Below are 26,727 nucleotides of genomic sequence, written 5' to 3'. Positions count from 1 at the left end.
GTTTACAAAGTTGTGCTTTGAGTTTCTGTTCTTACGATGGAAACTTGTTCCTGTGCTGTACAGTGCGTTATATCACTTTTCAGTTTTCCTGTTATAATAATTGAAGAGGGGACACGTATGTGAATTTGTTTACAAAGTTGTGCTTTGCGTTTCTGTTCTTTCGATGGAAACTTGTTCCTGTGCTGTACAATGCGTTATATAACTTTTCAGTTTTCCTGTTATAATAATTGAACAGGCGACATATATGTGAATTAGTTTACAAAGTTGTGCTTTGCGTTTCTGTCCTTTCGATGGAAACTTGTTCCTCTGCTGTGCAGTGCGTCATATCACTTTTCAGTTTTCCTGTTATAATAATTGAACAGGGGACACGTATGTGAATTAGTTTACAAAGTTGTGCTTTGCATTTCTGTTCTTTCTTTGGAAACTTGTTTCTGTGCCATACAGTGCGAGATAAAACTTTTCGGTTTTCCTGTATTCCTAATTGTGCGAGCGACACAAATGTGATTTAGTGTACAAAGTAGTGCTTTGGATTTCTGTTCTTCGGTTGGAAACCTGTTTCTGTGCTGTACAGTGTGATATATCAGTTTTCAGTTTTCCTGTTGTAATAATTGAAAGGGCGATACGTATGTGATTTAGTTTACAAAGTTGTGCTTTGCTTTTCTGTTCTGTCGATGGAAACTTGTTTCTGTGCCGTACAGTGCAAGATAACACTTTTCGGTTTTCCTGTATTCTTAATTGAGCGAGTGACACACATGTGATTAAGTTTACAAAGTAGTGCGTTTCATTTATGTTCTTTCGTTGGAAACTTGTTCCTGTTAGGAATAAGTTAGGCTTAGGGTTAGGGTTAGGGTTAGGGTTAGGGTTAGGGTTAGGGTTAGGGTTAGGGCTCGGTAAGGGATAGGGTTAGGGTTAGGGGTAGGGTTAGGGTTAGGGTTAGGGTTAGGTTAGGGCTGGGTAAGGGATAGGGTTAGGGTTAGGGTTAGGGTTAAGGTTAGGGCTCGGAAAGGGATAGGGTTAGGGTTAGGGGTAGGGTTAGGGTTAGGGTTAGGGTTAGGGACTTAGGGTTAGGGTTAGGGTTAGGGTTATATCAGTTTTCAGGTTTCCTGTTATAATAATTGAACAGGCGACACATATGTGAATTAGTTTACAAAGTTGTGCTTTGCGTTTCTGTTCTTTCAATGGAAACTTGTTTCTGTGCCGTACAGTGCGAGATAACACTTTTCAGTTTTCCTGTATTCCTAATTGAGCGAGCGACACACAGGTGTTTCCGTTTAAAAGTAGTGCTTTGCTTTTCTGTTCTTTCGTTGGAAACTTGTTCTTGTGCTGTACAGTGAGATATATCACTTTTCAGTTTTTCTGTATTCCTAATGGAGCGAGTGACACACATGTGATTTAGTTTACAAATTAGTGATTTTCTTTTTTGTTCTTTCATTTGAAACTTGTTCCTGTGCTGTACAATATGATATATCACTTTTCAGTTTTCCTGTTATAATAATTGAACAGGCGACACGTATGTGAATTCGTTTACAAAGTTGTGCTTTGAGTTTCTGTTCTTACGATGGAAACTTGTTCCTGTGCTGTACAGTGCGTTATATCACTTTTCAGTTTTCCTGTTATAATAATTGAAGAGGGGACACGTATGTGAATTAGTTTACAAAGTTGTGCTTTGCGTTTCTGTTCTTTCGTTGGAAACTTGTTCCTGTTAGGAATAAGTTAGGCTTAGGGTTAGGGTTAGGGTTAGGGTTAGGGTTAGGGCTCGGTAAGGGATAGGGTTAGGGTTAGGGGTAGGGTTAGGGTTAGGGTTATGGTTAGGGTTTGGGCTCGGTAAGGGATAGGGTTAGGGTTAGGGTTAGGGTTAGGGTTAGGGTTTGGGGTTAGGGTTAGGGTTAGGGTAAGGTTTAGGGACTTAGGGTTAGGGTTAGGGTTAGGGTTATATCACTTTTCAGGTTTCCTGTTATAATAATTGAACAGGCGACACATATGTGATTTAGTTTACAAAGTTGTGCTTTGCGTTTCTGTTCTTTCAATGGAAACTTGTTTCTGTGCCATACAGTGCGAGATAACACTTTTCAGTTTTCCTGTATTCCTAATTGAGCGAGCAACACACATGTGATTCCGTTTAAAAGTAGTGCTTTGCTTTTCTGTTCTTTCGTTCGAAACTTGTTCTTGTGCTGTACAGTGAGATATATCACTTTTCAGTTTTCCTGTATTCCTAATGGAGCAAGTGACAGACGTGATTTAGTTTACAAATTAGTGATTTTCTTTTTTGTTCTTTCATTTGAAACTTGTTCCTGTGCTGTACAATATGATATATCACTTTTCTGTTTTACTGTTATAATATTTGAACAGGTGACACGTATGTGAATTCGTTTAAAAGTTGTGCTTTGCGTTTCTGTTCTTTCGATGGAAACTTGTTCCTGTGCTGTGCAGTGCGTTATATCACTTTTCAGTTTTCCTGTTATAATAATTGAACAGGGGACACATATGTGAATTAGTTTACAAAGTTGTGCTTTGCAGTTGTGTTCTTTCTATGGAAACTTGTTTCTGTGCCATACAGTGCCAGATAAAACTTTTCGGTTTTCCTGTATTCCTAATTGTGCGAGTGACACAAATGTGATTTAGTGTACAAAGTAGTGCTTTGGATTTCTGTTCTTCGGTTGGAAACTTGTTTCTGTGCTGTACAGTGTGATATATCAGTTTTCAGTTTTCCTGTTGTAATAATTGAATGGGCGATACGTATGTGATTTAGTTTACAAAGTTGTGCTTTGCTTTTCTGTTCTTTCGATGGAAACTTGTTTCTGTGCCGTACAGTGCAAGATAACACTTTTCAGTTTTCCTGTATTCTTAATTGAGCGAGTGACACACATGTGATTCAGTTTACAAAGTAGTGCTTTTCATTTACGTTCTTTCGTTGGAAACTTGTTCCTGTTAGGAATAAGTTAGGGTTAGGGTCAGGGTTAGGGTTAGGGTTAGGTTAGGGCTCGGTAAGGGATAGGGTTAGGGTTAGGGTTAGGGTTAGGGTTAGGGTTAGGTTAGGGCTGGGTAAAGGATAGGGTTAGGGTTAGGGTTAGGGGTTAGGGTTAGGGTTAGGGTTAGGGTTAGGGACTTAGGGTTAACGTTAGGGTTAGGGTTATATCACTTTTCAGGTTTCCTGTTATAATAATTGAACAGGCGACACATATGTGAATTAGTTTACAAAGTTGTGCTTTGCGTTTCTGTTCTTTCAATGGAAACTTGTTTCTGTGCCGTACAGTGCGAAATAACACTTTTCAGTTTTCCTGTATTCCTAATTGAGCGAGCGACACAAGGTGACACACAAACTTGTTCCTGTGTTGTACAATATGATATATCACTTTTCAGTTTTCTGTTTAAAAGTAGTGCTTTGCTTTCCTGTTCTTTCGTTGGAAACTTGTTCTTGTGCTGTACAGTGAGATATATCACTTTTCAGTTTTTCTGTATTCCTAATGGAGCGAGTTTCACACATGTGATTTAGTTTACAAATTAGTGATTTTCTTTTTTGTTCTTTCATTTGAAACTTGTTCCTGTGCTGTACAATATGATATATCACTTTTCAGTTTTCCTGTTATAATAATTGAACAGGCGACACGTATGTGAATAAGTTTACAAAGTTGTGCTTTGAGTTTCTGTTCTTTCGATGGAAACTTGTTCCTGTGCTGTACAGTGCGTTATATAACTTTTCAGTTTTCCTGTTATAATAATTGAACAGGCGACATATATGTGAATTAGTTTACAAAGTTGTGCTTTGCGTTTCTGTTCCTTCCATGGAAACTTGTTCCTGTGCTGTGCAGTGTGGTATATCACTTTTCAGTTTTCCTGTTATAATAATTGAACAGGGGACACGTATGTGAATTAGTTTACAAAGTTGTGCTTTGCATTTCTGTTCTTTCTTTGGAAACTTGTTTCTGTGCCATACAGTGCGCTTTAAAACTTTTCGGTTTTCCTGTATTTCTAATTGTGCGAGCGACACAAATGTGATTTAGTGTACAAAGTAGTGCTTTGGATTTCTGTTCTTCGGTTGGAAACTTGTTTCTGTGCTGTACAGTGTGATATATCAGTTTTCAGTTTTCCTGTTGTAATAATTGAATGGGCGATACGTATGTGATTTAGTTTACAAAGTTGTGCTTTGCTTTTCTGTTCTTTCGATGGAAACTTGTTTCTGTGCCGTACAGTGCAAGACAACACTTTTCGGTTTTCCTGTATTCTTAATTGAGCGAGTGACACACATGTGATTCAGTTTACAAAGTAGTGCTTTTTATTTACGTTCTTTCGTTGGAAACTTGTTCCTGTTAGGACTAAGTTAGGGTTAGGGTCAGGGTTAGGGTTAGGGTTAGGTTAGGGCTCGGTAAGGGATAGGGTTAGGGTTAGGGTTAGGGTTAGGGTTAGGGTTAGGGGTTAGGGTTAGGGTTAGGGTAAGGTTTAGGGACTTAGGGTTAGGGTTAGGGTTAGGGTTATATCACTTTTCAGGTTTCCTGTTATAATAATTGAACAGGCGACACATATGTGAATTAGTTTACAAAGTTGTGCTTTGTGTTTCTGTTCTTTCAATGGAAACTTGTTTCTGTGCCGTACAGTGCGAGATAACACTTTTCAATTTTCTGTATTCCTAATTGAGCGAGCGACACACAGGTGATTCCGTTTAAAAGTAGTGCTTTGCTTTTCTCTTCTTTCGTTGGAAACTTGTTCTAGTGCTGTACAGTGAGATATATCACTTTTCAGTTTTTCTGTATTCCTAATGGAGCGAGTGACACACATGTGATTTAGTTTACAAATTAGTGATTTTGTTTTTTGTTCTTTCATTTGAAACTTGTTCCTGTTCTGTACAATATGATATATTACTTTTCAGTTTTCCTGATATAATAATTGAACAGGCGATACGTATGTGAATTCGTTTACAAAGTTGTGCTTTGAGTTTCTGTTCTTTCGATGGAAACTTGTTCCTGTGCTGTACAGTGCGTTATATCACTTTTCAGTTTTCCCGTTATAATAATTGAACAGGCGACACATATGTGAATTAGTTTACAAAGTTGTGCTTTGCGTTTCTGTTCTTTCGATGGAAACTTGTTCCTGTGCTGTGCAGTGCGTTATATCACTTTTCAGTTTTCCTGTTATAATAATTGAACAGGGGACACGTATGTGAATTAGTTTAAAAAGTTGTGCTTTGCATTTCTGTTCTTTCTTTGGAAACTTGTTTCTGTGCCATACAGTGCCAGATAAAACTTTTCGGTTTTCCTGTATTCCTAACTGTGCGAGCGACACAAATGTGATTTAGTGTACAAAGTAGTGCTTTGGATTTCTGTTCTTCGGTTGGAAACTTGTTTCTGTGCTGTACAGTGTGATATATCAGTTTTCAGTTTTCCTGTTGTAATAATTGAATGGACGACACATATGTGATTTAGTTTACAAAGTTGTGCTTTGTGTTTCTGTTCTTTCGATGGAAACTTGTTCCTGTGCTGTGCAGTGCGTTATATCACTTTTCAGTTTTCCTGTTATAGTAATTGAACAGGCGACACATATGTGAATTAGTTTACAAAGTTGTGCTTTGCGTTTCTGTTCTTTCGATCGAAACTTGTTCCTGTGCTGTGCAGTGCGTTATATCACTTTTCAGTTTTCCTGTTAGAATAATTGAACAGGGGACACGTATGTGAATTAGTTTACAAAGTTGTGCTTTGCATTTCTGTTCTTTCTTTGGAAACTTGTTTCTGTGCCATACAGTGTGCTTTAAAACTTTTCGGTTTTCCTGTATTCCTAATTGTGCGAGCGACACAAATGTGATTTAGTGTACAAAGTAGTGCTTTGGATTTCTGTTCTTCGGTTGGAAACTTGTTTCTGTGCTGTACAGTGTGATATATCAGTTTTCAGTTTTCCTGTTGTAATAATTGAATGGGCGATACGTATGTGATTTAGTTTACAAAGTTGTGCTTTGCTTTTCTGTTCTTACGATGGAAACTTGTTTCTGTGCCGTACAGTGCAAGATAACACTTTTCGGTTTTACTGTATTCTTAATTGAGTGAGTGACACACATGTGATTCAGTTTACAAAGTAGTGCTTTACATTTACATTCTTTCGTTGGAAACTTGTTCCTGTTAGGAATAAGTTAGGGTTAGGGTCAGGGTTAGGGTTAGGTTTAGGGTTAGGTTAGGGCTCGGTAAGGGATAGGGTTAGGGTTAGGGTTAGGGTTAGGGTTAGGTTAGGGCTGGGTAAGGGATAGGGTTAGGGTTAGGGTTAGGGTTAAAGTTAGGGGTTAGGGTTAGGGTTAGGGACTTAGGGTTAGGTTTAGGGTTAGAGTTATATCACTTTTCAGGTTTCCTGTTATAATAATTGAACAGGCGACACATATGTGAATTAGTTTACAAAGTTGTGCTTTGCGTTTCTGTTCTTTCAATGGAAACTTGTTTCTGTGCCGTACAGTGCGAGATAACACTTTTCAATTTTCCTGTATTCCTAATTGAGCGAGCGACACACAGGTGATTCCGTTTAAAAGTAGTGCTTTGCTTTTCTGTTCTTTCGTTGGAAACTTGTTCTTGTGCTGTACAGTGAGATATATCACTTTTCAGTTTTTCTGTATTCCTAAGGGAGCGAGTGACACACATGTGATTTAGTTTACAAATTAGTGATTTTCTTTTTTGTTATTTCATTTGAAACTTGTTCCTGTGCTGTACAATGTGATATATCACTTTTCAGTTTTCCTGTTATAATATTTGAACAGGCGACACGTATGTGAATTCGTTTACAAAGTTGTGCTTTGAGTTTCTGTTCTTTCGATGGAAACTTGTTCCTGTGCTGTGCAGTGCGTTATATAACTTTTCAGTTTTCCTGTTATAATAATTGAATAGGCGACATATATGTGAATTAGTTTACAAAGTTGTGCTTTGCGTTTCTGTTCTTTCGATGGAAACTTGTTCCTGTGCTGTGCAGTGCGTTATATCACTTTTCAGTTTTCCTGTTATAATAATTGAACAGGGGACACGTATGTGAATTAGTTTACAAAGTTGTGCTTTGCAGTTCTGTTCTTTCTATGGAAACTTGTTTCTGTGCCATACAGTGCCAGATAAAACTTTTCGGTTTTCCTGTATTCCTAATTGTGCGAGCGACACAAATGTGATTTAGTGTACAAAGTAGTGCTTTGGATTTCTGTTCTTCGGTTGGAAACTTGTTTCTGTGCTGTACAGTGTGATATATCAGTTTTCAGTTTTCCTGTTGTAATAATTGAATGGGCGACACGTATGTGATTTAGTTTCCAAAGTTGTGCTTTGCTTTTCTGTTCTTTCGATGGAAACTTGTTTCTGTGCCGTACAGTGCAAGACAACACTTTTCGGTTTTCGAGTATTCTTAATTGAGCGAGTGATACACATGTGATTCAGTTTACAAAGTAGTGCTTTTCATTTACGTTCTTTCGTTGGAAACTTGTTCCTGTTAGGAATAAGTTAGGGTTAGGGTCAGGGTTAGGGTTAGGGTTAGGTTAGGGCTGGGTAAAAGATAGGGTTAGGGTTAGGGTTAGGGTTAGGGTTAGGGTTAGGGGTTAGGGTTAGGGTTAGGGTTAGGGTTAGGGACTTAGGGCTAGTGTTAGGGTTAGGGTTATATCACTTTTCAGGTTTCCTGTTATAATAATTGAACAGGCGACACATATGTGAATTAGTTTACAAAGTTGTGCTTTGCGTTTCTGTTCTTTCAATGGTAACTTGTTTCTGTGCTGTACAGTGCGAGATAACACTTTTCAGTTTTCCTGTATTTCTAATTGAGCAAGCGACACACAGGTGATTCCGTTTAAAAGTAGTGCTTTGCTTTTCTGGTCTTTCGTTGGAAACTTGTTCTTGTGCTGTACAGTGAGATATATCACTTTTCAGTTTTCCTGTATTCCTAATGGAGCGAGTGACACACATGTGATTTAGTTTACAAATTAGTGATTTTCTTTTTTGTTCTTTGATTTGAAACTTGTTCCTGTGCTGTACAATATGATATATCACTTTTCAGTTTTCCTGTTATAATAATTGAATAGGCGACACGTATGTGAATTCGTTTACAAAGTTGTGCTTTGAGTTTCTGTTCTTTCGATGGAAACTTGTTCCTGTGCTGTGCAGTGCGTTATATCACTTTTCAGTTTTCCTGTTATAATAATTGAACAGGCGACATATATGTGAATTCGTTTAAAAAGTTGTGCTTTGCGTTTCTGTTCTTTCGATGGAAACTTGTTCCTGTGCTGTGCAGTGCGTTATATCACTTTTCAGTTTTCCTGTTATAATAATTGAAGAGGGAACACGTATGTGAATTAGTTTACAAAGTTGTGCTTTGCAGTTTTGTTCTTTCTATGGAAACTTGTTTCTGTTCCATACAGTACGAGATAAAACTTTTCGGTTTTCCTGTATTCCAAATTGTGCGAGCGACACAAATGTGATTTAGTGTACAAAGTAGTGCTTTGGATTTCTGTTCTTCGGTTGGAAACTTGTTTCTGTGCTGTACAGTGTGATATATCAGTTTTCAGTTTTCCTGTTGTAATAATTGAATGGGCGATAAGTATGTGATTTAGTTTACAAAGTTGTGCTTTGCTTTTCTGTTCTTTCGATGGAAACTTGTTTCTGTGCTGTACAGTGCAAGACAACACTTTTCGGTTTTCCTGTATTCTTAATTGAGCGAGTGACACACATGTGATTCAGTTTACAAAGTAGTGCTTTCTTTTTACGTTCTTTCGTTGGAAACTTGTTCCTGTTAGGAATAAGTTAGGGTTAGGGTCAGGGTTAGGTTTAGGGTTAGGTTAGGGCTCGGTAAGGGATAGGGTTAGGGTTAGGGTTAGGGTTAGGGTTAGGGGATAGGGTTAGGGTTAGGGTAAGGTTTAGGGACTTAGGGTTAGGGTTAGGGTTAGGGTTATATCACTTTTCAGGTTTCCTGTTATAATAATTGAACAGGCGACACATATGTGAATTAGTTTACAAAGTTGTGCTTTGCGTTTCTGTTCTTTCAATGGAAACTTGTTTCTGTGCCGTACAGTGCGAGATAACACTTTTCAGTTTTCCTGTATTCCTAATTGAGCGAGCGACACACAGGTGATTTCGTTTAAAAGTAGTGCTTTGCTTTTCTGTTCTTTCGTTGGAAACTTGTTCTTGTGCTGTACAGTGAGATATATCACTTTTCAGTTTTCCTGTATTCCTAATGGAGCGAGTGACACACATGTGATTTAGTTTACAAATTAGTGATTTTCTTTTTTGTTCTTTCATTTGAAACTTGTTCCTGTGCTGTACAATATGATATATCACTTTTCAGTTTTCCTGTTATAATATTTGAACAGGCGACACGTATGTGAATTCGTTTACAAAGTTGTGCTTTGCGTTTCTGTTCTTTCGATGGAAATTTGTTCCTGTGCTGTGCAGTGCGTTATATCACTTTTCAGTTTTCCTGTTATAATAATTGAACAGGCGACACATATGTGAATTAGTTTACAAAGTTGTGCTTTGCAGTTCTGTTCTTTCTATGGAAACTTGTTTCTGTGCCATACAGTGCCAGATAAAACTTTTCGGTTTTCCTGTATTCCTAATTGTGCGAGCGACACAAATGTGATTTAGTGTACAAAGTAGTGCTTTGGATTTCTGTTTTTCGGTTGGAAACTTGTTTCTGTGCTGTACAGTGTGATATATTAGTTTTCAGTTTTCCTGTTGTAATAATTGAATGGGCGACACGTATGTGATTTAGTTTACAAAGTTGTGCTTTGCTTTTCTGTTCTTTCGATGGAAACTTGTTTCTGTGCCGTACAGTGCAAGACAACACTTTTCGGTTTTCGAGTATTCTTAATTGAGCGAGTGATACACATGTGATTCAGTTTACAAAGTAGTGCTTTTCATTTACGTTCTTTCGTTGGAAACTTGTTCCTGTTAGGAATAAGTTAGGGTTAGGGTCAGGGTTAGGGTTAGGGTTAGGTTAGGGCTCGGTAAGGGATAGGGTTAGGGTTAGGGTTAGGGTTAGGGTTAGGTTAGGGCTGGGTAAGGGTTAGGGTTAGGGTTAGGGTTAGGGGTTAGGGTTAGGGTTAGGGTTAGTTTTAGGGACTTAGGTTTAGGGTTAGGGTTAGGGTTATATCACTTTTCAGGTTTCCTGTTATAATAATTGAACAGGCGACACATATGTGAATTAGTTTACAAAGTTGTGCTTTGCGTTTCTGTTCTTTCAATAGAAACTTGTTTCTGTGCCGTACAGTGCGAGATAACACTTTTCAATTTACTGTATTCCTAATTGAGCGAGCGACACACAGGTGATTCCGTTTAAAAGTAGTGCTTTGCTTTTCTGTTCTTTCTTTGGAAACTTGTTCTTGTGCTGTACAGTGAGATATATCACTTTTCAGTTTTTCTGTATTCCTAATGGAGCGAGTGACACACATGTGATTTAGTTTACAAATTAGTGATTTTCTTTTTTGTTCTTTCATTTGAAACTTGTTCCTGTGCTGTACAATATGATATATCACTTTTCAGTTTTCCTGTTATAATAATTGAACAGGCGACACGTATGTGAATTCGTTTACAAAGTTGTGCTTTGAGTTTCTGTTCTTTCGATGGAAACTTGTTCCTGTGCTGTACAGTGCGTTATATAACTTTTCAGTTTTCCTGTTATAATAATTGAACAGGCGACACATATGTGAATTAGTTCACAAAGTTGTGATTTGCGTTTCTGTTCTTTCGATGGAAACTTGTTCCTGTGCTGTGCAGTGCGTTATATCACTTTTCAGTTTTCCTGTTATAATAATTGAACAGGGGACACGTATGTGAATTAGTTTACAAAGTTGTGCTTTGCATTTCTGTTCTTTCTTTGGAAACTTGTTTCTGTGCCATACAGTGCAAGATAACACTTTTCGGTTTTCCTGTATTCCTAACTGTGCGAGCGACACAAATGTGATTTAGTGTACAAAGTAGTGCTTTGGATTTCTGTTCTTCGGTTGGAAACTTGTTTCTGTGCTGTACAGTGTGATATATCAGTTTTCAGTTTTCCTGTTGTAATAATTGAATGGGCGACACGTATGTGATTTAGTTTACAAAGTTGTGCTTTGCTTTTCTGTTCTTTCGATGGAAACTTGTTTCTGTGCCGTACAGTGCAAGACAACACTTTTCGGTTTTCGAGTATTCTTAATTGAGCGAGTGATACACATGTGATTCAGTTTACAAAGTAGTGCTTTTCATTTACGTTCTTTCGTTGGAAACTTGTTCCTGTTAGGAATAACTTAGGGTTAGGGTCAGGGTTAGGGTTAGGGTTAGGTTAGGGCTCGGTAAGGGATAGGGTTAGGGTTAGGGTTAGGGTTAGGGTTAGGGTTAGGGGATAGGGTTAGGGTTAGGGTAAGGTTTAGGGACTTAGGGTTAGGGTTAGGGTTAGGGTTATATCACTTTTCAGGTTTCCTGTTAAAATAATTGAACAGGCGACACATAATGTGAATTAGTTTACAAAGTTGTGCTTTGCGTTTCTGTTCTTTCAATGGAAACTTGTTTCTGTGCCGTACAGTGCGAGATAACACTTTTCAGTTTTCCTGTATTCCTAATTGAGCGAGCGACACACAGGTGATTTCGTTTAAAAGTAGTGCTTTGCTTTTCTGTTCTTTCGTTGGAAACTTGTTCTTGTGCTGTACAGTGAGATATATCACTTTTCAGTTTTCCTGTATTCCTAATGGAGCGAGTGACACACATGTGATTTAGTTTACAAATTAGTGATTTTCTTTTTTGTTCTTTCATTTGAAACTTGTTCCTGTGCTGTACAATATGATATATCACTTTTCAGTTTTCCTGTTATAATATTTGAACAGGCGACACGTATGTGAATTCGTTTACAAAGTTGTGCTTTGCGTTTCTGTTCTTTCGATGGAAACTTGTTCCTGTGCTGTGCAGTGCGTTATATCACTTTTCAGTTTTCCTGTTATAATAATTGAACAGGGGACACGTATGTGAATTAGTTTACAAAGTCGTGCTTTGCATTTCTATTCTTTCTATGGAAACTTGTTTCTGTGCCATACAGTGCCAGATAAAACTTTTCGGTTTTCCTGTATTACTAATTGTGCGAGCGACACAAATGTGATTTAGTGTACAAAGTAGTGCTTTGGATTTCTGTTCTTCGGTTGGAAACTTGTTTCTGTGCTGTACAGTGTGATATATCAGTTTTCAGTTTTCCTGTTGTAATAATTGAATGGGCGATACGTATGTGGTTTAGTTTACAAAGTTGTGCTTTGCTTTTCTGTTCTTTCGATGGAAACTTGTTTCTGTGCCGTACAGTGCAAGACAACACTTTTCGGTTTTCGAGTATTCTTAATTGAGCGAGTGATACACATGTGATTCAATTTACAAAGTAGTGCTTTTCATTTACGTTCTTTCGTTGGAAACTTGTTCCTGTTAGGAATAAGTTAGGGTTAGGGTCAGGGTTAGGGTTAGGGTTAGGTCAGGGCTCGGTAAGGGATAGGGTTAGGGTTAGGGTTAGGGTTAGGGTTAGGTTAGGGCTGGGTAAGGGTTAGGGTTAGGGTTAGGGTTAGGGGTTAGGGTTAGGGTTAGGGTTAGTTTTAGGGACTTAGGTTTAGGGTTAGGGTTAGGGTTATATCACTTTTCAGGTTTCCTGTTATAATAATTGAACAGGCGACACATATGTGAATTAGTTTACAAAGTTGTGCTTTGCCTTTCTGTTCTTTCCATGGAAAATTGTTCCTGTGCTGTGCAGTGTGTTATATCACTTTTCAGTTTTCCTGTTATAATAATTGAACAGGGGACACGTATGTGAATTAGTTTACAAAGTTGTGCTTTGCATTTCTGTTCTTTCTTTGGAAACTTGTTTCTGTGCCATACAGTGCGCTTTAAAACTTTTCGGTTTTCCTGTATTTCTAATTGTGCGAGCGACACAAATGTGATTTAGTGTACAAAGAAGTGCTTTGGATTTCTGTTCTTCGGTTGGAAACTTGTTTCTGTGCTGTACAGTGTGATATATCAGTTTTCAGTTTTCCTGTTGTAATAATTGAACGGGCGATACGTATGTGATTTAGTTTACAAAGTTGTGCTTTGCTTTTCTGTTCTTTCGATGGAAACTTGTTTCTGTGCCGTACAGTGCAAGGTAACACTTTTCGGTTTTCCTGTATTCTTAATTGAGCGAGTGACACACATGTGATTCAGTTTACAAAGTAGTGCTTTTCATTTACGTTCTTTTGTTGGAAACTTGTTCCTGTTAGGAATAAGTTAGGGTTAGGGTCAGGGTTAGGGTTAGGGTTAGGGTTAGGGTTAGGTTAGGGCTGGGTAAGGGATAGGGTTAGGGTTAGGGTTAGGGTTAGGGTTAGGGGTTAGGGTTAGGGTTAGGGTTAGGGTTAGGGACTTAGGGCTAGTGTTAGGGTTAGGGTTATATCACTTTTCAGGTTTCCTGTTGTAATAATTGAATGGACGACACGTATGTGATTTAGTTTACAAAGTTGTGCTTTGAGTTTCTGTTCTTTCGATGGAAACTTGTTCCTGTGCTGTGCAGTGCGTTATATCACTTTTCAGTTTTCCTGTTATAATAATTGAACAGGCGACACATATGTGAATTAGTTTACAAAGTTGTGCTTCGCGTTTCTGTTCTTTCGATGGAAACTTGTTCCTGTGCTGTGCAGTGCGTTATATCACTTTTCAGTTTTCCTGTTATAATAATTGAAGAGGGGACACGTATGTGAATTAGTTTACAATGTTGTGCTTTGCATTTCTGTTCTTTCTTTGGAAACTTGTTTCTGTGCCATACAATGCACTTTAAAACTTTTCGGTTTTCCTGTATTCCTAATTGTGCGAGCGACACAAATGTGATTTAGTGTACAAAGTAGTGCTTTGGATTTCTGTTCTTCGGTTGGAAACTTGTTTCTGTGCTTTACAGTGTGATATATCAGTTTTCAGTTTTCCTGTTGTAATAATTGAACGGGCGACACGTATGTGATTTAGTTTACAAAGTTGTGCTTTGCTTTTCTGTTCTTTCGATGGAAACTTGTTTCTGTGCCGTACAGTGCAAGATAACACTTTTCGGTTTTCCTGTATTCTTAATTGAGCGAGTGACACACATGTGATTCAGTTTACAAAGTAGTGCTCTTCATTTACGTTCTTTCGTTGGAAACTTGTTCCTGTTAGGAATAAGTTAGGGTTAGGGTTAGGGTTAGGGTTAGGGTTAGGGTCAGGGCTCGGTAAGGGATAGGGTTAGGGTTAGGAGTAGGGTTAGGGTTAGGGTTAGGTTAGGGCTGGGTAAGGGATAGGGTTAGGGTTAGGGTTAGGGTTAGGGTTAGGGGTTAGGGTTAGGGTTAGGGTTAGGGTTAGGGACTTATGGTTAGTGTTAGGGTTAGGGTTATATCACTTTTCAGGTTTCCTGTTATAATAATTGAACAGGTGACACATATGTGAATTAGTTTACAAAGTTGTGCTTTGCGTTTCTGTTCTTTCAATGGAAACTTGTTTCTGTGCCGTACAGTGCGAGATAACACTTTTCAGTTTTCCTGTATTCCTAATTGAGCGAGCGACACACAGGTGATTCCGTTTAAAAGTAGTGCTTTGCTTTTCTGTTCTTTCGTTGGAAACTTGTTCTTGTGCTGTACAGTGAGATATATCACTTTTCAGTTTTCCTGTATTCCTAATGGAGCGAGTGACACACATGTGATTTAGTTTACAAATTAGTGATTTTCTTTTTTCATTTGAAACTTGTTCCTGTGCTGTACAATATGATATATAACTTTTCAGTTTCCCTGTTATAATAATTGAACAGGCGGTACATATGTGAATTCGTTTACGAAGTTGTGCTTTGAGTTTCTATTCTTTCGATGGAAACTTGTTCCTGTGCTGTGCAGTGCGTTATATCACTTTTCAGTTTTCCTGTTATAATAATTGAACAGGCGACACATATGTGAATTAGTTTACAAAGTTGTGCTTTGCGTTTCTGTTCTTTCGATGGAAACTTGTTCCTGTGCCGTGCAGTGTGTTATATCACTTTTCAGTTTTCCTGTTATAATAATTGAACAGGGGACACGTATGTGAATTAGTTTACAAAGTTGTGCTTTGCATTTCTATTCTTTCTTTGGAAACTTGTTTCTGTGCCATACAGTGCGCTTTAAAAGTTTTCGGTTTTCCTGTATTCCTAATTGTGCGAGCGACACAAATGTGATTTAGTGTACAAAGTAGTGCTTTGGATTTTGTTCTTCGGTTGGAAACTTGTTTCTGTGCTGTACAGTGTGATATATCAGTTTTCAGTTTTCCTGTTGTAATAATTGAATGGGCGATACGTATGTGATTTCGTTTACAAAGTTGTGCTTTGCTTTTCTGTTCTTTCGATGGAAACTTGTTTCTGTGCCGTACAGTGCAAGATAACACTTTTCGGTTTTCCTGTATTCTTAATTGAGCGAGTGACACACATGTGATTCAGTTTACAAAGTAGTGCTTTTCATTTACGTTCTTTTGTTGGAAACTTGTTCCTGTTAGGAATAAGTTAGGGTTAGGGTCAGGGTTAGGGTTAGGGTTAGGGTTAGGGTTAGGTTAGGGCTGGGTAAGGGATAGGGTTAGGGTTAGGGTTAGGGTTAGGGTTAGGGTTAGGGTTAGGGTTGGGGGTTAGGGTTAGGGTTAGGGTTAGGGACTTATGGTTAGGGTTAGGGTTAGGGTTATATCACTTTTCAGGTTTCCTGTTATAATAATTGAACAGGTGACACATATGTGAATTAGTTTACAAAGTTGTGCTTTGCGTTTCTGTTCTTTCGTTGGAAACTTGTTCTTGTGCTGTACAGTGAGATATATCACTTTTCAGTTTTCCTGTATTCCTAATGGAGCGAGTGACACACATGTGATTTAGTTTACAAATTAGTGATTTTCTTTTTTCATTTGAAACTTGTTCCTGTGCTGTACAATATGATATATCACTTTTCAGTTTCCCTGTTATAATAATTGAACAGGCGGTACATATGTGAATTCGTTTACAAAGTTGTGCTTTGAGTTTCTATTCTTTCGATGGAAACTTGTTCCTGTGCTGTGCAGTGCGTTATATCACTTTTCAGTTTTCCTGTTATAATAATTGAACAGGCGACACATATGTGAATTAGTTTACAAAGTTGTGCTTTGCGTTTCTGTTCTTTCGATCGAAACTTGTTCCTGTGCTGTGCAGTGCGTTATATCACTTTTCAGTTTTCCTGTTATAATAATTGAACAGGGGACACGTATGTGAATTAGTTTACAAAGTTGTGCTTTGCATTTCTGTTCTTTCTTTGGAAACTTGTTTCTGTGCCATACATTGCGCTTTAAAACTTTTCGGTTTTCCTGTATTCCTAATTGTGCGAGCGACACAAATGTGATTTAGTGTACAAAGTAGTGCTTTGGATTTCTGTTCTTCGGTTGGAAACTTGTTTCTGTGCTGTACAGTGTGATATATCAGTTTTCAGTTTTCCTGTTGTAATAATTGAATGGGCGATACGTATGTGATTTAGTTTACAAAGTTGTGCTTTGCTTTTCTGTTCTTTCGATGGAAACTTGTTTCTGTGCCGTACAGTGCAAGATAACACTTTTCGGTTTTCCTGTATTCTTAATTGAGCGAGTGACACACATGTGATTCAGTTTACAAAGTAGTGCTTTTCATTTACGTTCTTTCATTGGAAACTTGTTCCTGTTAGGAATAAGTTAGGGTTAGGGTTAGGATTAGGGTTAGGGTTAGGGCTCGGTAAGGGATAGGGTTAGGGTTAGGGGTAGGGTTAGGGTTAGGGTTAGGTTAGGGCTGGGTAAGGGATAGGGTTAGGGTTAGGGTTAGCGTTAGGGTTAGGGGTTAGGGTTAGGGTTAGGGTTAGGGTTAGGGTTAGGGACTTATGGTTAGGGTTAGGGTTAGGGATATATCACTTATCAGGTTTCCTGTTATAATAATTGAACAGGTGACACATATGTGAATTAGTTTACAAACTTGTGCTTTGCGTTTCTGTTCTTTCAATGGAAACTTGTTTCTGTGCCGTACAGTGCGAGATAACACTTTTCAGTTTTCCTGTATTCCTAATTGAGCGAGCGACACACAGGAGATTCCGTTTAAAAGTAGTGCTTTGCTTTTCTGTTCTTTCGTTGGAAACTTGTTCTTGTGCTGTACAGTGAGATATATCACTTTTCAGTTTTTCTGTATTCCTAATGGAGCGAGTGACACACATGTGATTTAGTTTACAAATTAGTGATTTTCTTTTTTCATTTGAAACTTGTTCCTGTGCTGTACAATATGATATATCACTTTTCAGTTTTCCTGTTATAATAATTGAACAGGCGGTACATATGTGAATTCGTTTACAAAGTTGTGCTTTGAGTTTCTGTTCTTTCGATGGAAACTTGTTCCTGTGCTGTGCAGTGCGTTATATCACTTTTCAGTTTTCCTGTTATAATAATTGAACAGGCGACACATATGTGAATTGGTTTACAAAGTTGTGCTTTGCGTTTCTGTTCTTTCGATGGAAACTTGTTCCTGTGCTGTGCAGTGCGTTATATAACTTTTCAGTTTTCCTGTTATAATTATTGAACAGGGGACACGTATGTGAATTAGTTTACAAAGTTGTGCTTTGCATTTCTGTTCTTTCTTTGGAAACTTGTTTCTGTGCCATACAGTGCGCTTTAAAACTTTTCGGTTTTCCTGTATTCCTAATTGTGCGAGCGACACAAATGTGATTTAGTGTACAAAGTAGTGCTTTGGATTTCTGTTCTTCGGTTGGAAACTTGTTTCTGTGCTGTACAGTGTGATATATCAGTTTTCAGTTTTCCTGTTGTAATAATTGAATGGGCGATACGTATGTGATTTAGTTTACAAAGTTGTGCTTTGCTTTTCTGTTCTTTCGATGGAAACTTGTTTCTGTGCCGTACAGTGCAAGATAACACTTTTTGGTTTTCCTGTATTCTTAATTGAGCGAGTGACACACATGTGATTCAGTTTACAAAGTAGTGCTTTTCATTTACGTTCTTTTGTTGGAAACTTGTTCCTGTTAGGAATAAGTTAGGGTTAGGGTCAGGGTTAGGGTTAGGGTTAGGGTTAGGGTTAGGTTAGGGCTGGGTAAGGGATAGGGTTAGGGTTAGGGTTAGGGTTAGGGTTAGGGTTAGGGTTGGGGGTTAGGGTTAGGGTTAGGGTTAGGGACATATGGTTAGGGTTAGGGTTAGGGTTATATCACTTTTCAGGTTTCCTGTTATAATAATTGAACAGGCAACACATATGTGAATTCGTTTACAAAGTTGTGCTTTGAGTTTCTGTTCTTTCGATGGAAACTTGTTCCTGTGCTGTGCAGTGCGTTATATCACTTTTCAGTTTTCCTGTTATAATAATTGAACAGGCGACACATATGTGAATTAGTTTACAAAGTTGTGCTTTGCGTTTCTGTTCTTTCGATGGAAACTTGTTCCTGTGCTGTGCAGTGCGTTATATCACTTTTCAGTTTTCCTGTTATAATAATTGAACAGGGGACACGTATGTGAATTAGTTTACAAAGTTGTGCTTTGCATTTCTGTTCTTTCTTTGGAAACTTGTTTCTGTGCCATACAGTGCGCTTTACAACTGTTCGGTTTTCCTGTATTCCTAATTGTGCGAGCGACACAAATGTGATTTAGTGTACAAAGTAGTGCTTTGGATTTCTGTTCTTCGGTTGGAAACTTGTTTCTGTGCTGTACAGTGTGATATATCAGTTTTCAGTTTTCCTGTTGTAATAATTGAATGGGCGATACGTATGTGATTTAGTTTACAAAGTTGTGCTTTGCTTTTCTGTTCTTTCGATGGAAACTTGTTTCTGTGCCGTACAGTGCAAGATAACACTTTTCGGTTTTCCTGTATTCTTAATTGAGCGAGTGACACACATGTGATTCAGTTTACAAAGTAGTGCTTTTCATTTACGTTCTTTCGTTGGAAACTTGTTCCTGTTAGGAATAAGTTAGGGTTAGGGTTAGGGTTAGGGTTAGGGTTAGGGTTAGGGTCAGGGCTCGGTAAGGGATAGGGTTAGGTTTAGGAGTAGGGTTAGGGTTAGGGTTAGGTTAGGGCTGGGTAAGGGATAGGGTTAGGGTTAGGGTTAGGGTTAGGGTTAGGGTTAGGGTTAGGGGTTAGGGTTAGGGTTAGGGTTAGGGTTAGGGTTAGGGACTTATGGTTAGTGTTAGGGTTAGGGTTATATCACTTTTCAGGTTTCCTGTTATAATAATTGAACAGGTGACACATATGTGAATTAGTTTACAAAGTTGTGCTTTGCGTTTCTGTTCTTTCAATGGAAACTTGTTTCTGTGCCGTACAGTGCGAGATAACACTTTTCAGTTTTCCTGTATTCCTAATTGAGCGAGCGACACACAGGTGATTCCGTTTAAAAGTAGTGCTTTGCTTTTCTGTTCTTTCGTTGGAAACTTGTTCTTGTGCTGTACAGTGAGATATATCACTTTTCAGTTTTCCTGTATTCCTAATGGAGCGAGTGACACACATGTGATTTAGTTTACAAATTAGTGATTTTCTTTTTTCATTTGAAACTTGTTCCTGTGCTGTACAATATGATATATCACTTTTCAGTTTCCCTGTTATAATAATTGAACAGGCGGTACATATGTGAATTCGTTTACAAAGTTGTGCTTTGAGTTTCTATTCTTTCGATGGAAACTTGTTCCTGTGCTGTGCAGTGCGTTATATCACTTTTCAGTTTTCCTGTTATAATAATTGAACAGGCGACACATATGTGAATTAGTTTACAAAGTTGTGCTTTGCGTTTCTGTTCTTTCGATGGAAACTTGTTCCTGTGCTGTGCAGTGCGTTATATCACTTTTCAATTTTCCTGTTATAATAATTGAACAGGGGACACGTATGTGAATTAGTTTACAAAGTTGTGCTTTGCATTTCTGTTCTTTCTCTGGAAACTTGTTTCTGTGCCATACAGTGCGCTTTAAAACTTTTCGGTTTTCCTGTATTCCTAATTGTGCGAGCGACACAAATGTGATTTAGTGTACAAAGTAGTGCTTTGGATTTCTGTTCTTCGGTTGGAAACTTGTTTCTGTGCTGTACAGTGTGATATATCAGTTTTCAGTTTTCCTGTTGTAATAATTGAATGGGCGATACGTATGTGATTTAGTTTACAAAGTTGTGCTTTGCTTTTCTGTTCTTTCGATGGAAACTTGTTTCTGAGCCGTACAGTGCGAGATAACACTTTTCAGTTTTCCTGTATTCCTAATTGAGCGAGCGACACACAGGTGATTCCGTTTAAAAGTAGTGCTTTGCTTTTCTGTTCTTTCGTTGGAAACTTGTTCTTGTGCTGTACAGTGAGATATATAACTTTTCAGTTTTTCTGTATTCCTAATGGAGCGAGTGACACACATGTGATTTAGTTTACAAATTAGTGATTTTCTTTTTTCATTTGAAACTTGTTCCTGTGCTGTACAATATGATATATCACTTTTCAGTTTTCCTGTTATAATAATTGAACAGGCGACACGTATGTGAATTCGTTTACAAAGTTGTGCTTTGAGTTTCTGTTCTTTCGATGGAAACTTGTTCCTGTGCTGTGCAGTGCGTTATATCACTTTTCAGTTTTCCTGTTATAATAATTGAACAGGGGACACGTATGTGAATTAGTTTACAAAGTTGTGCTTTGCAGTTCTGTTCTTTCTATGGAAACTTGTTTCTGTGCCATACAGTGCTAGATAAAACTTTTCGGTTTTCCTGTATTCCTAATTGTGCTAGCGACACAAATGTGATTTAGTGTACAAAGTAGTGCTTTGGATTTCTGTTCTTCGGTTGGAAACTTGTTTCTGTGCTGTACAGTGTGATATATCAGTTTTCAGTTTTCCTGTTGTAATAATTGAATGGGCGATACGTATGTGATTTAGTTTACAAAGTTGTGCTTTGTTTTTCTGTTCTTTCGATGGAAACTTGTTTCTGTGCCGTACAGTGCAAGACAACACTTTTCGGTTTTCCTGTATTCTTAATTGAGCGAGTGACACACATGTGATTCAGTTTACAAAGTAGTGCTTTTTATTTACGTTCTTTCGTTGGAAACTTGTTCCTGTTAGGAATAAGTTAGGGTTAGGGTCATGGTTAGGGTTAGGGTTAGGTTAGGGCTCGGTAAGGGATAGGGTTAGGGTTAGGGTTAGGGTTAGGGTTAGGGTTAGGGGTTAGGGTTAGGGTTAGGGTAAGGTTTAGGGACTTAGGGTTAGGGTTAGGGTTAGGGTTATATCACTTTTCAGGTTTCCTGTTATAATAATTGAACAGGCGACACATATGTGAATTAGTTTACAAAGTTGTGCTTTGCGTTTCTGTTCTTTCAATGGAAACTTGTTTCTGTGCCGTACAGTGGGAGATAACACTTTTCAGTTTTCCTGTATTCCTAATTGAGCGAGCGACACACAGGTGATTTCGTTTAAAAGTAGTGCTTTGCTTTTCTGGTCTTTCGTTGGAAACTTGTTCTTGTGCTGTACAGTGAGATATATCACTTTTCAGTTTTCCTGTATTCCTAATGGAGCGAGTGACACACATGTGATTTAGTTTACAAATTAGTGATTTTCTTTTTTGTTCTTTCATTTGAAACTTGTTGCTGTGCTGTACAATATGATATATCACTTTTCAGTTTTCCTGTTATAATAATTGAACAGGCGACACGTATGTGAATTCGTTTACAAAGTTGTGCTTTGCGTTTCTGTTCTTTCGATGGAAACTTGTTCCTGTGCTGTACAGTGCGTTATATCACTTTTCAGTTTTCCTGTTATAATAATTGAACAGGCGACATATATGTGAATTCGTTTACAAAGTTGTGCTTTGCGTTTCTGTTCTTTCGATGGAAACTTGTTCCTGTGCTGTGCAGTGCGTTATATCACTTTTCAGTTTTCCTGTTATAATAATTGAACAGGGGACACGTATGTGAATTAGTTTACAAAGTTGTGCTTTGCAGTTTTGTTCTTTCTATGGAAACTTTTTTCTGTGCCATACAGTGCGAGATAAAACTTTTCGGTTTTCCTGTATTCCTAATTGTGCGAGCGACACAAATGTGATTTAGTGTACAAAGTAGTGCTTTGGATTTCTGTTCTTCGGTTGGAAACTTGTTTCTGTGCTGTACAGTGTGATATATCAGTTTTCAGTTTTCCTGTTGTAATAATTGAATGGGCGATACGTATGTGATTTAGTTTACAAAGTTGTGCTTTGCTTTTCTGTTCTTTCGATGGAAACTTGTTTCTGTGCCGTACAGTGCAAGACAACACTTTTCGGTTTTCCTATATTCTTAATTGAGCGAGTGACACACATGTGATTCAGTTTACAAAGTAGTGCTTTTCATTTACGTTCTTTCGTTGGAAACTTGTTCCTGTTAGGAATAAGTTAGGGTTAGGGTCAGGGTTAGGGTTATGGTTAGGTTAGGGCTCGGTAAGGGATAGGGTTAGGGTTAGGGTTAGGGTTAGGGTTAGGGTTAGGGTTAGGGGTTAGGGTTAGGGTTAGGGTAAGGTTTAGGGACTTAGGGTTAGGGTTAGGATTAGGGTTATATCACTTTTCAGGTTTCCTGTTATAATAATTGAACAGGCGACACATATGTGAATTAGTTTACAAAGTTGTGCTTTGCGTTTCTGTTCTTTCAATGGAAACTTGTTTCTGTGCCCTACAGTGCGAGATAACACTTTTCAGTTTTCCTGTATTCCTAATTGAGCGAGCGACACACAGGTGACACACAAACTTGTTCCTGTGTTGTACAATATGATATATCACTTTTCAGTTTTCCGTTTAAAAGTAGTGCTTTGCTTTCCTGTTCTTTCGTTGGAAACTTGTTCTTGTGCTGTACAGTGAGATATATCACTTTTCAGTTTTTCTGTATTCCTAATGGAGCGAGTGACACACATGTGATTTAGTTTACAAATTAGTGATTTTCTTTTTTGTTCTTTCATTTGAAACTTGTTCCTGTGCTGTACAATATGATATATCACTTTTCAGTTTTCCTGTTATAATAATTGAACAGGCGAAACGTATGTGAATTCGTTTACAAAGTTGTGCCTTGAGTTTCTGTTCTTTCGATGGAAACTTGTTCCTGTGCACTACAGTGCTTTATATAACTTTTCAGTTTTCCTGTTATAATAATTGAACAGGCGACATATATGTGAATTAGTTTACAAAGTTGTGCTTTGCGTTTCTGTTCTTTCCATGGAAACTTGTTCCTGTGCTGTGCAGTGTGTTATATCACTTTTCAGTTTTCCTGTTATAATAATTGAACAGGGGACACGTATGTGAATTAGTTTACAAAGTTGTGCTTTGCATTTCTGTTCTTTCTTTGGAAACTTGTTTCTGTGCCATACAGTGCGCTTTAAAACTTTTCGGTTTTCCTGTATTTCTAATTGTGCGAGCGACACAAATGTGATTTAGTGTACAAAGTAGTGCTTTGGATTTCTGTTCTTCGGTTGGAAACTTGTTTCTGTGCTGTACAGTGTGATATATCAGTTTTCAGTTTTCCTGTTGTAATAATTGAATGGGCGATACGTATGTGATTTAGTTTACAAAGTTGTGCTTTGCTTTTCTGTTCTTTCGATGGAAACTTGTTTCTGTGCGGTACAGTGCAAGATAACACTTTTCGGTTTTCCTGTATTCTTAATTGAGCGAGTGACACACATGTGATTCAGTTTACAAAGTAGTGCTTTTCATTTACGTTCTTTCTTTGGAAACTTGTTCCTGTTAGGAATAAGTTAGGGTTAGGGTCAGGGTTAGGGTTAGGGTTAGGTTAGGGCTCGGTAAGGGATAGGGTTAGGGTTAGGGTTAGGGTTAGGGTTAGGGGTTAGGGTTAGGGTTAGGGTAAGGTTTAGGGACTTAGGGTTAGGGTTAGGGTTAGGGTTATATCACTTTTCAGGTTTCCTGTTATAATAATTGAACAGGCGACACATATGTGAATTAGTTTACAAAGTTGTGCTTTGCGTTTCTGTTCTTTCAATGGAAACTTGTTTCTGTGCCGTACAGTGGGAGATAACACTTTTCAGTTTTCCTGTATTCCTAATTGAGCGAGCGACACACAGGTGATTTCGTTTAAAAATAGTGCTTTGCTTTTCTGTTCTTTCGTTGGAAACTTGTTCTTGTGCTGTACAGTGAGATATATCACTTTTCAGTTTTCCTGTATTCCTAATGGAGCGAGTGACAGACATGTGATTTAGTTTACAAATTAGTGATTTTCTTTTTTGTTCTTTCATTTGAAACTTTTTCCTGTGCTGTACAATATGATATATCACTTTTCAGTTTTCCTGTTATAATATTTGAACAGGCGACACGTATGTGAATTCGTTTACAAAGTTGTGCTTTGCGTTTCTGTTCTTTCGATGGAAACTTGTTCCTGTGCTGTGCAGTGCGTTATATCACTTTTCAGTTTTCCTGTTATAATAATTGAACAGGGGACACGTATGTGAATTAGTTTACAAAGTTGTGCTTTGCAGTTCTGTTCTTTCTTTGGAAACTTGTTTCTGTGCCATACAGTGCCAGATAAAACTTTTCGGTTTTCCTGTATTCCTAATTGTGCTTGCGACACAAATGTGATTTAGTGTACAAAGTAGTGCTTTGGATTTCTGTTCTTCGGTTGGAAACTTGTTTCTGTGCTGTACAGTGTGATATATCAGTTTTCAGTTTTCCTGTTGTAATAATTGAATGGGCGATACGTATGTGATTTAGTTTACAAAGTTGTGCTTTGCTTTTCTGTTCTTTCGATGGAAACGTGTTTCTGTGCCGTACAGTGCAAGACAACACTTTTCGGTTTTCGAGTATTCTTAATTGAGCGAGTGATACACATGTGATTCAGTTTACAAAGTAGTGCTTTTCATTTACGTTCTTTCGTTGGAAACTTGTTCCTGTTAGGAATAAGTTAGGGTTAGGGTCAGGGTTAGGGTTAGGGTTAGGTTAGGGCTTGGTAAGGGATAGGGTTAGGGTTAGGGTTAGGGTTAGGGTTAGGTTAGGGCTAGGTAAGGGTTAGGGTTAGGGTTAGGGTTAGGGTTAGGGTTAGGGGTTAGGGTTAGGGTTAGGGTTAGGGTTAGGGACTTAGGGCTAGTGTTAGGGTTAGGGTTATATCACTTTTCAGGTTTCCTGTTATAATAATTGAACAGGCGACACATATGTGAATTAGTTTACAAAGTTGTGCTTTGCGTTTCTCTTCTTTCAATGGAAACTTGTTTCTGTGCCGTACAGTGCGAGATAACACTTTTCAATTTTCTGTATTCCTAATTGAGCGAGCGACACACAGGTGATTCCGTTTAAAAGTAGTGCTTTGCTTTTCTGTTCTTTCGTTGGAAACTTGTTCTTGTGCTGTACAGTGAGATATATCACTTTTCAGTTTTTCTGTATTCCTAATGGAGCGAGTGACACACATGTGATTTAGTTTACAAATTAGTGATTTTCTTTTTTGTTCTTTCATTTGAAAATTGTTCCTGTGCTGTACAATATCATATATCACGTTTCAGTTTTCCTGTTATAATAATTGAACAGGCGACACGTATGTGAATTAGTTTACAAAGTTGTGCTTTGCATTTCTGTTCTTTCTTTGGAAACTTGTTTCTGTGCCATACAGTGCGAGATAAAACTTTTCGGTTTTCCTGTATTCCTAACTGTGCGAGCGACACAAATGTGATTTAGTGTACAAAGTAGTGCTTTGGATTTCTGTTCTTCGGTTGGAAACTTGTTTCTGTGCTGTACAGTGTGATATATCAGTTTTCAGTTTTCCTGTTGTAATAATTGAATGGGCGACAAGTATGTGATTTAGTTTACAAAGTTGTGCTTTGAGTTTCTGTTCTTTCGATGGAAACTTGTTCCTGTGCTGTGCAGTGCGTTATATCACTTTCCAGTTTTCCTGTTATAATAATTGAACAGGTGACACATATGTGAATTAGTTTACAAAGTTGTGCTTTGCGTTTCTGTACTTTCAATGGAAACTTGTTTCTGTGCCGTACAGTGCGAGATAACACTTTTCAGTTTTCCTGTATTCCTAATTGAGCGAGCGACACACAGGTGATTTCGTTTAAAAATAGTGCTTTGCTTTTCTGTTCTTTCGTTGGAAACTTGTTCTTGTGCTGTACAGTGAGATATATCACTTTTCAGTTTTCCTGTATTCCTAATGGAGCGAGTGACAGACATGTGATTTAGTTTACAAATTAGTGATTTTCTTTTTTGTTCTTTCATTTGAAACTTTTTCCTGTGCTGTACAATATGATATATCACTTTTCAGTTTTCCTGTTATAATATTTGAACAGGCGACACGTATGTGAATTCGTTTACAAAGTTGTGCTTTGCGTTTCTGTTCTTTCGATGGAAACTTGTTCCTGTGCTGTGCAGTGCGTTATATCACTTTTCAGTTTTCCTGTTATAATAATTGAACAGGGGACACGTATGTGAATTAGTTTACAAAGTTGTGCTTTGCAGTTCTGTTCTTTCTTTGGAAACTTGTTTCTGTGCCATACAGTGCCAGATAAAACTTTTCGGTTTTCCTGTATTCCTAATTGTGCTTGCGACACAAATGTGATTTAGTGTACAAAGTAGTGCTTTGGATTTCTGTTCTTCGGTTGGAAACTTGTTTCTGTGCTGTACAGTGTGATATATCAGTTTTCAGTTTTCCTGTTGTAATAATTGAATGGGCGATACGTATGTGATTTAGTTTACAAAGTTGTGCTTTGCTTTTCTGTTCTTTCGATGGAAACGTGTTTCTGTGCCGTACAGTGCAAGACAACACTTTTCGGTTTTCGAGTATTCTTAATTGAGCGAGTGATACACATGTGATTCAGTTTACAAAGTAGTGCTTTTCATTTACGTTCTTTC

Source organism: Meriones unguiculatus (genome assembly GCF_030254825.1).
Source record: "Meriones unguiculatus strain TT.TT164.6M chromosome 13 unlocalized genomic scaffold, Bangor_MerUng_6.1 Chr13_unordered_Scaffold_34, whole genome shotgun sequence".
NCBI classification, from domain to species: Eukaryota; Metazoa; Chordata; class Mammalia; order Rodentia; family Muridae; genus Meriones; species Meriones unguiculatus.
Note: the sequence above shows the minus strand (reverse complement) of the source record.